The sequence below is a fragment of the Rattus norvegicus genome, chromosome Y (assembly GCF_036323735.1).
Source record: "Rattus norvegicus strain BN/NHsdMcwi chromosome Y, GRCr8, whole genome shotgun sequence".
Classification (NCBI taxonomy): Eukaryota; Metazoa; Chordata; class Mammalia; order Rodentia; family Muridae; genus Rattus; species Rattus norvegicus.
The window spans coordinates 38,064,562-38,073,602 of record NC_086040.1 but is presented as its reverse complement, the minus strand read 5'-3'; positions in this window follow the sequence as shown (position 1 = coordinate 38,073,602).

Below are 9,041 nucleotides of genomic sequence, written 5' to 3'. Positions count from 1 at the left end.
AAGAATGAGAGTGGATTACAATTGTGTCGACATTCTTCTCCAATGTGAAGCCACACATGTTCCCTAAACACATTCTTGAAAGTTAGTTTCCATAATTCATGGAATTTTCATTAGATAGCTACATTCTTTCATTTTTGGAGGATGTTTTTGAAGACTATTTTGGCATTTATGTCAACTGCCATCCCTCTTTCATGGGAAATTACTGTTTCTTTTCTGGATGCTTCTAGGAACTGTGTTTCTGCTGCTTGCTGGGTTAAGTTTGATCACCTGGGTTCAGATTTCTTTTTATTTTTCATGCCTGACATTTGTTTGGTTGAATATTATATTGTTCTCATTCTACAATTCCTTCATTTTTATGCCTGCATACTTTTCTCTTCTTATTTTGACTTTTCCTCCTTTTAGTCTTCCATAGATCCATGGCTCTTGCACCTGTATGGGGCCTGGGTATTGCCCATCACTGTTTCTCATGTATGAGCTGTTCTACAGAGTTATAAGTTTTCAATGTCTAAGAGAATAGATTCTAGTTTTTGGTATTTATGAAATTTGCAGAAATCATAACTTCTAGAATAATATGGTATCCTTACCTTTTCATTTTTTAGTTTTTCTGGAATGATTAAAATTAACAATTTATAGAGAATAACAAACATAAGAAAAATGTATATTGTAAACATATTTCTGCAAGAGGATCATGTATTGATGCAGCTGAAATAACGAGATATGCCGTGCTCTCTGTGACAGCCCCCACATCTCCCTTCTCTTTTCCCCACAGTGATAGTATTTACTCATTTACTTTTCTTCTCCACTTACATTTGTTTATTCATTATTTGTGTGCTCCAGTGATACAGTATTCTAGTTAGGTGAGAGGACAATTTTCAGAAGTGACTTATTAGCTTCTGCCATGTGGGTCTCAGGGATTGATCTCAGCAGGTCAAACTCAGCTTGGCAAACAACCACCCTTAGCCAGGGAACCTTTATGCAATCCCCAAATTATTATTTCCTAATACTATATGAGAGCATTTCTGTGACTTCAGAATTAGTACCTGGATTATTTTACTGGAAAGTGATTATTTGGGAGTAAATTTTGTACATTATAGCCACAATGCTACAATGCTACCCATTCTTCTATTTTATGCACTACTCATTACATTTGTATATGTTTTTTAAAAATCTCTGCTTAGCCAACCAGCACAACCTCTGCTGATAATATTTTATAGCTTCCTTATGTTGATGGCTATGTCTCTACATCATTTTATGCTCACTGTTTTGGCATACTGATTTCTCTTTAATTTATATTTATGATGCACATCATGGAGAACCTTTTGTTTTTGCTCTTTGGATGATAGTATTTTCCCTGATATTATTTCAATGAGGAAACAAACACTTACCGAACATTCACATATTTACATTTATACTGCATATTTTTGTCTGGTGATTTGGCTATTCTATTTATGGTGAAGCATAAAGTAATCTCTAGTGAAGTAAAAGTCAAACAGTGTTTAAAAATTGACTACCTGTATTCTTTTTATCTATCACTTATTTTCATAGTAAGATACAAAGAAGCCTCTCTCATGCTAGTATTTACTCTTACTTTGTAAAAAAATAAATAGCCAATTAATTAAAATTATTTTAGTACAGTAGTTTTTGTATGATTATAGTACCTAGATGTACTGCTTTAGCCACGAGCTTTCTTAACTCTCCTGCATACTATAGAGTAAATACATTTAGTGTGCATGAGAACTCCACATAAGAGGCTACAAAAATATCTCAGCTGTTAAAGGCTTGTGACCCAACAAAAATGTCAAAGAAACTGAAATTTGTCACTGTTTATTAGGTGTTTGCATTGAAATAGTCACATGTTAGCTCTTTGTAATTCTCTACATCACATCAGGTCTAATTATAATGATAGTGAATCCATCCAATTGCAAAATTCACCATTATAGCTAATACCTTATTTGAATTATTTAAGATGTGTTTTGGATTCATTTTCCTATTCTATACCAAAGGAAGCACAGTTATTGCTCTCCTATAATCAAATACCACAGCGTCTGCGGTAATCTGGTATGTTAGTAAAATATCAAAATTTGTTTCTTTAGTTCATTTACTTTGAAGAGATCTAATCTCAGCAGAAATGCTGAAATGAAATACAAATAATATAAACAAACTGAATAAAATATAATTCTTTATAAAAGATAAATTATATAGTAAATTAAGTTATAAAAAAAAATAAATCACAAAATTGAAACTCAGATTACCCCCACCAAAACCCAGCTCACGGAAAATAAAGACCATGGACCCATTATATAAGTAAGTACCTGTGAGCACATGATTGACAACACTCTAAGTTCTTTCTCACCCTTTACATTAAGGGAGCAGAGGTAATGATTTCCCCTATGTTCTCTGAATTATCCATGATTCTGGTTAAGATGCAACAAAAAAAAATCTAAAATGCCTGTTTATGGAAGATTTGGTTTTTTTTTTCTTATTTGCATCCTTAATGTATCATAATCGATGAAATTCTAGATGCCTAGTGAAGATGTGTTATACAAATAAATGATGAAGAAGATGCAATTTAAATTTATATTACGTTTATTAGAAGAATTATTCCAATCAATTTCATACTCAATTTTATATAATACAGACTCTGTCATTCTTCTCCACAGATTCCAGTCAGGATGTATCTTAATACACCACGCTTATTCAAGTGTATTTTGTTTCTATTTGTATGCACCTCCCCATGACAACGCCCTCAGTACATATTTCATATATTGACAATGCCTATCCTGATACTTCCATTTATTAGGATGATACTATCAAGAAGATACAAGCTTCCTATTTCTGGCTGAGCCCAGAGATGACATATTACAATAGCTCACTGCACCCAATATCGGAGGTGGAGAAAGCTGGACTTGCAGAATCATGGACAATTCTGAGAACTTAGGGGAATCCATTACCTCTGCTGACATTCCTGTGCTGAGAGGAAGATGCTTAGAGCCCTATGGATACAGGAACCTAGGGAGAGTAAGGGAGGTGATTCTTCCAGAATCTACCTGTGTCCAGAGATGAAAGCCAGTGGCCAGTAATAGTAACACAACTGAGAACACAAGCGAGACCAACACTTCTACTCCAAGCAACCAGGCTGGAGGCCTCAGGACACGGAAAACAAGAGTAGTTTCGGACAGGAGACTTCCTGTTTCTGCCTGCACCCATTGCTGATCTGGTCCTATATATCTCTGTACCCACATCTTGGTGGGAGAAAAGAAGTCTATAGGAACAGTGACAATGAGTTTTACAGGATGGTCATGCAGCTTTCAGAGACAGCAAGACCACGAAACACCAGAGAAAACCTGATGACAAGAATCAAGCACAGAAACCAAAGCAATAGAAACCAAAACAACTTGGCATCATCAGAGCTCCCTTATCCCAGGAAAGCAAATATTGGATATCCCAACAAACTGAAAAAGCAAGATGTGGATTCAAAATCATTTTTCATGTTGATGAGAGATGACATTGAGTAGGGAACAAATAAAACTCTTCAAGATAAACAGGACAACACAGGTAAAAAGTAGAAGCCTTTAATGGGAAACACAAAATTTTTTCAAGAATCACAGGAAAACACAGTCAAACAGATGAAGGAATTTAAAAAATCTAGGATCAATAAGTACAAATACAAGCAATAAAGAAAGCACAAAGAGAGACAACCCTGTAGTTGGAAAACTAGGGAAGAAATCAGAAGTCATAGACAGAAGCATCAGAAAGAGAATACAAGAGATAAAAGATAAAAATCTCAGGAGCAGAAGATACTGTAGAAAATATTTACACAACCATCAAAGAAAATGTAAAGCTCAAAAAGCTCCTAATGGAAGACAACCAGGAAATCCAGGACAGAATGTGAAGATCAAACCAAAGGATAATGGGTAGGTATAAAAGAGAGCGAAGATTCCCATATAAAAGGGCCAGTAAATATCATCAAAAATTATAGGAGAAAACTTCCCTAACCTAAAGAGAGAAATGCCTATAATAATAAAAGAATAATACATTTCTCCAAATAGATTGGATCAAGAAGAAATTTCTCCCTTCACATAATGTCTAAACACCAAATGCACAAAACAAAGAAAGAATATTAAAGTCAGTAATTGAAAAAATCAGGTAACATATATAGGTATAACTATAAGTATTACACCAGACTTCTCACCAGAAACTATGAAAGTCCGATCCAGAGTAGATTTTATAAAACTCTAAGAGAAAATAAATGCCAGCCCAGGTTACTATCCCGTGCAAATCTTTCACTCAGCGCAGCTGTAGAAAATGGATGTGGAAGTGGAATTATTATCCTGAATAATCTCCTCCACACCATGTTCCTAGATCTTTTTTATCCATGCCAAGCCCCGACCAACATTCTCTATTCCGAGCATGCAAGTACTAATGAAGCAAAGAAAAGTCTCTAGCTTTAGAGATATATAGTATGTAAAGTTTTCCAGTATGTCACAGGAGACACTCATGGAAAGGGCACCCTCAAATCTGGTCCATGGGAAAGTTCAGTGAGTCTTGACTAGGGATTGAGTGGTTTCTCTGAAGAAATAGCCTTGATCTGAGCCTTCCACACATAGGAATCATGCGCTGTGATCTTCTCAGAATCATCTGGACTTCACTACTTGATAAGGTTCCTGGAAGTCAGAGAGTTTATATAATCAATTTCTTCATTACAAAAGCCAGTTGTTGGGAAGGGCACATTTGTTCTTCTCAGAGCTCGTGGCTTTTACTCTTTTTGCCCTGAAGAAAAGGTCCAAAGAAACAAAGGAAAGACAAGTATTGTCTCCTCAGCTCAATGTAAACACCTCCATGCTTTGGATTCCTATTGTGCAATTTGTTTATGACACTGATATCTGGAGAAGAAGAGCTTCTAGTTGAGACTTCATCATCTCAGTCTTTCTATTAGTATTACTCTGAATACCATTCCCTGACAGTGACTATTTAGATTTCTGTGTCAATAGGTTTGATTAGCTGGCAGATTTCTTTTCTTTCTTTCATTTTTTTTATTTTTAATAAAATTTTATTGCTTTTTTAACTGGATATTTCTACATTTGAATTTCAAATGTTATTTCCTTACCCAGTTTCTTTTCCATAATTGCCCTATCCAATTCTGCTCCCCTTCTTCTATAACCCACCTTACTGCCCCCTGACTTTGCCTTGGACTTGGATGGAGTCAAACCCAATGGCTTCTCCTTCCATTGGTGACCCCAAGACCATCCTTTGTCACATATGCAGTTGGAGCCATACTTCTGTCCATGTACAGTCTTTGAATATTGGTTCAGAAATCTCTGTTTCATTTGCATTGTTGTTCTTATGGTGTTGAAAGTACCTTTAGCTCTTCTAATCCTTTCTCAAACCCTACCAACAAGATGTCCATTTTCAGTTCACTGGAAGCATAGACGCCTTAGCTTCATCACTCTTGTCTACATTTGGTTGCTGAGAGTGTGTTTGTGTGTGTGTGTGTGTGTGTGTGTGTGTGTGTGTGTAGTGCTAAACAATGAATTCTCAACTGAGGAATATCAACATCCTTAGCCATCAGGTGAATGGAAATCAAAAAAAAATCCTGAGTTTCAATAGCACACCAATCAAAATGACTAGGATATATTTGGACCCTTGTACAGCTATGGTGTTTGGTGGATTTTTAACATGGATTCTGCGCAACTAAGTTAAGAATTTAGAATCCGCAAATGACGAAGCCATATAGACTCCATCCTATTCTTATGAACCTACTGAAGTAGAAGATTTACTGGACTTCAAGCCACTCCTCACCCAGCCCATGTCATGAACTTTATGTTTGGACTGAATAAAGAATCATGGTAAAACATCCAAAACCCTCAAGTCTGGCCATGGAAACACTGGAAGGTAGATATTAGAGAACTGCTATATAATGCGACCACAGAACCACATTATATAGTCTATGTTGTACTTTGCTTTACTAATGTGTGGTAATTTTTGGATAAAATAAGGTTTTGGGAGTTTATCATTTAAGTAGATACAGAATATATACACTGTTATATTCACTTTAGAACTGGGCCCCCCTTTTTTTCAAAATCAGAGCAAAAAAATAGAATAGGATAATAGAACATTTGAGTACACATTCAGCAATATATATAAAGTCCACTATCAAGGAATGTACACTAAGAAAATGTAATAAAATATTCACTCAATTAAAGGTCTTTAGGGAAAATACTGGCTTTTAGAAAAGAGAGATATTGGAGGAAATTGAATTATAGGCCAGAGGAATGGAACTGGGAATAAAATTATTATCCAGTAGAATCTCCTGCATTCCATATTCCTAGATCTTAGGGACCCATGCCACGCCCCTGACTAACTTTCTCCATTCAGAGCCTGTAACCACTTGTGAAGCAGAGATAAATCTCTAGCTTAAGAGAGATGGAGTACGTAAAGGTTTCCACTTGTCACAGGAAACATACTTGGAAATGACACCCTCGAATCTGGTAAATGTAAGGAAAGCTGTTTAGCAGGTAGGAGATGGCAGTTCTCAGTGACATCATAAATAGGACCTCCATGAAAAATCTGTTGTAACTAGGAGAGCCCTAGCTTCTTCTGTGATGTAACAATTATTGTTCTGACAGGAACTGACTCTCACATATTACCTCAGTACCTCTCTGGCTTGCTAATTGGCCACTAATTCAGAATAAACAGCCATTTGGGAGAGAGAACAAACAGGATGAAGAGATCAGAGATGGGAAGAAGGAAGCAGGCCTTCTGCCTTTGTATGAAAAAAATGAAGAAATAAGTGGTACTTTGAAAAGTTCAGAGAGCCCTTGGAAGGGATGAGAGGTATAACTGAAGAGATAGACTTGATCTAAGCCTTACACATATGGGAATCAAGAGCTGGAAGCTTCACAGAAGCATCTGGACTTCCCTGTTTTTATGGTTTCTGGATGTCAAAAGGTTTATATAATTCATTTCTTAATTGCAAAGAATAGATTTTGAGAGGGCACAGTTGTTTTTCTGAGAGCTATGTCCTTTATTCTTTTTACCCAGAAGAAAAAGGTCCTAAGAAAGGAGGTAAAGACAAGTATTGGGTAATCAGCTCAGAGTAAACTCCTCCAAGCTTTGGATACCTATAGTGCCTTTTGTGTCTGACACGGATATCTCAGAGAAAGAAGTGCTTCTAGTTGAGACTTCATCATCTTTGTCTTTCCACTAGTATTACTCTGAATACCAATTTAGATTTCTGAGTAAATAAGTGTGATTAGTTAGCAGTTTTCTTTACTTTTATATCTTTCTTTTTTTAATTTTTTATCAAATTTTAGTGTTTTTAAACTGGATGAGTCTATATTTACATTTAAAATATTATTTCCCTTCTCAGTTTCCTGCCCATAATATCACTACCTGTTCACAATCCCTTCTTCTCTAACCATAATTCTGCCCCTTGACATTCCCTTGAACTGGGAGACAAATCAAGGTAGGACCAAGGCTTCTCGTTCCATTGGTGCCCATCCTCTGCCACATATGCATTTGGAGCCATAGTTCTGTCTATGTTCATTGTTTGAATATTGGTCTAGTACCAGAAAGCTCTGGGTCATTGACAATGTTGTTCTTTTGGAGTTAACAGCTCCTTCAACTATTGTAATCCTGTCTCAAAATCTACCAACAAGATGTCCGTTTTCAGTTCACTGGTTTGCCACTAACATTCACTTCTGTATTTGACATGCTCTGACTGTGTCTTTCAGGAAATATCTATATCTAGTTCCAGGTTGAATGCACTTCTTAGCTTCATAAATCTAATCTAGTTTTGTTGACTGATATATGTACATATATGTATATGATATACATATGAAATATATATGATATATATGTATATACTTTTGGTGGCTCCAACAGTTATGAAGTTAGGGGGAATTTTAACATGGATTCAGTGCAACTAGGTCAAGAATGTAGAATCTACAAATTGCATTGGCAAATAGATTCCCTCCTGTTCTTATGAAACTATTGAAGTTGGGGTTTCTCTGGTCCTGAAGCCATTCTTATCACTTCCCATCCTTCTCTATCTTATGTTTGGCCTCAAGAAAGAATCATGGTAAAACATCCAAAAACCTCAAATCTAACCCTGAGACACTGGAAAAGAGATATTGATTAACCGAAATCAAAAGGGACCTGAGAACCAAATTCTGTACTCCATGTGGTCCTATGCTTTACTGATATGTGGAAATTTTTGGATGAAATAGGAATTTGGAGTTTACCACTTGAAGTAGGTACACCCAATTTACACTAGAGCTGGGCGCCTTTGTTGCGAAAATCATTGCAGAAAATAGAAGTGGAAAAGAGAATTTTTGAGTACACATTCAGGAATATGTATAAAGTCACCTATAAAGGAATATACAATAAAAATTGAAATACACATGCATTCAAATAAAGGTCTGTAGGGAAAATACTGGCGTATGGGAAACAGAGAAAACGAAGAAAATTGAACTGTGTGCCACAGGAATGAACCTGAGAATGAAAATATTATCTAGAAGAATCTTCTACACTCCTGTTCCTAAATCTCATCGCCCCATGCCAAGACCCTGAATAACTTTGTCCATTCAGAGGATGTAACCACTAATGATGCAAAGAGAAGTCACTAGCTTTAGAGAGATGGAGTATGTAAACATTTCCACTGTGTTACAGAAGACATACCTGGAAAAGGCACCCTCAAATCTAGTCAATGTAAGGAAAATTCTTTAGCAGATCGGCCATGGCATGTCTTAGAGACATCATCTTTAGTTCATTCATGAAAAATCTCTGGTAGAGCCAAAGCTGCTTCTGTGATGTTACAAGTATTTCTGTGACTGCACCTGATCTTCAGATGTTCCTTCATTACCTCTAGGGTTTACTAATTGGCTTCTAATTCAGAGTAAACAGTCATTTGGGAGTGAGAAAAAAGAAGATGAAGAGATATGAGAAGGGGATTGAGCTGGCTTTCTGTCTTTGTATAAAAAAAAAAGAAAGACATATGTGGTCCTTGGAAAGCTCAGTGAGGCCAAGATAGGAGTTGTGTG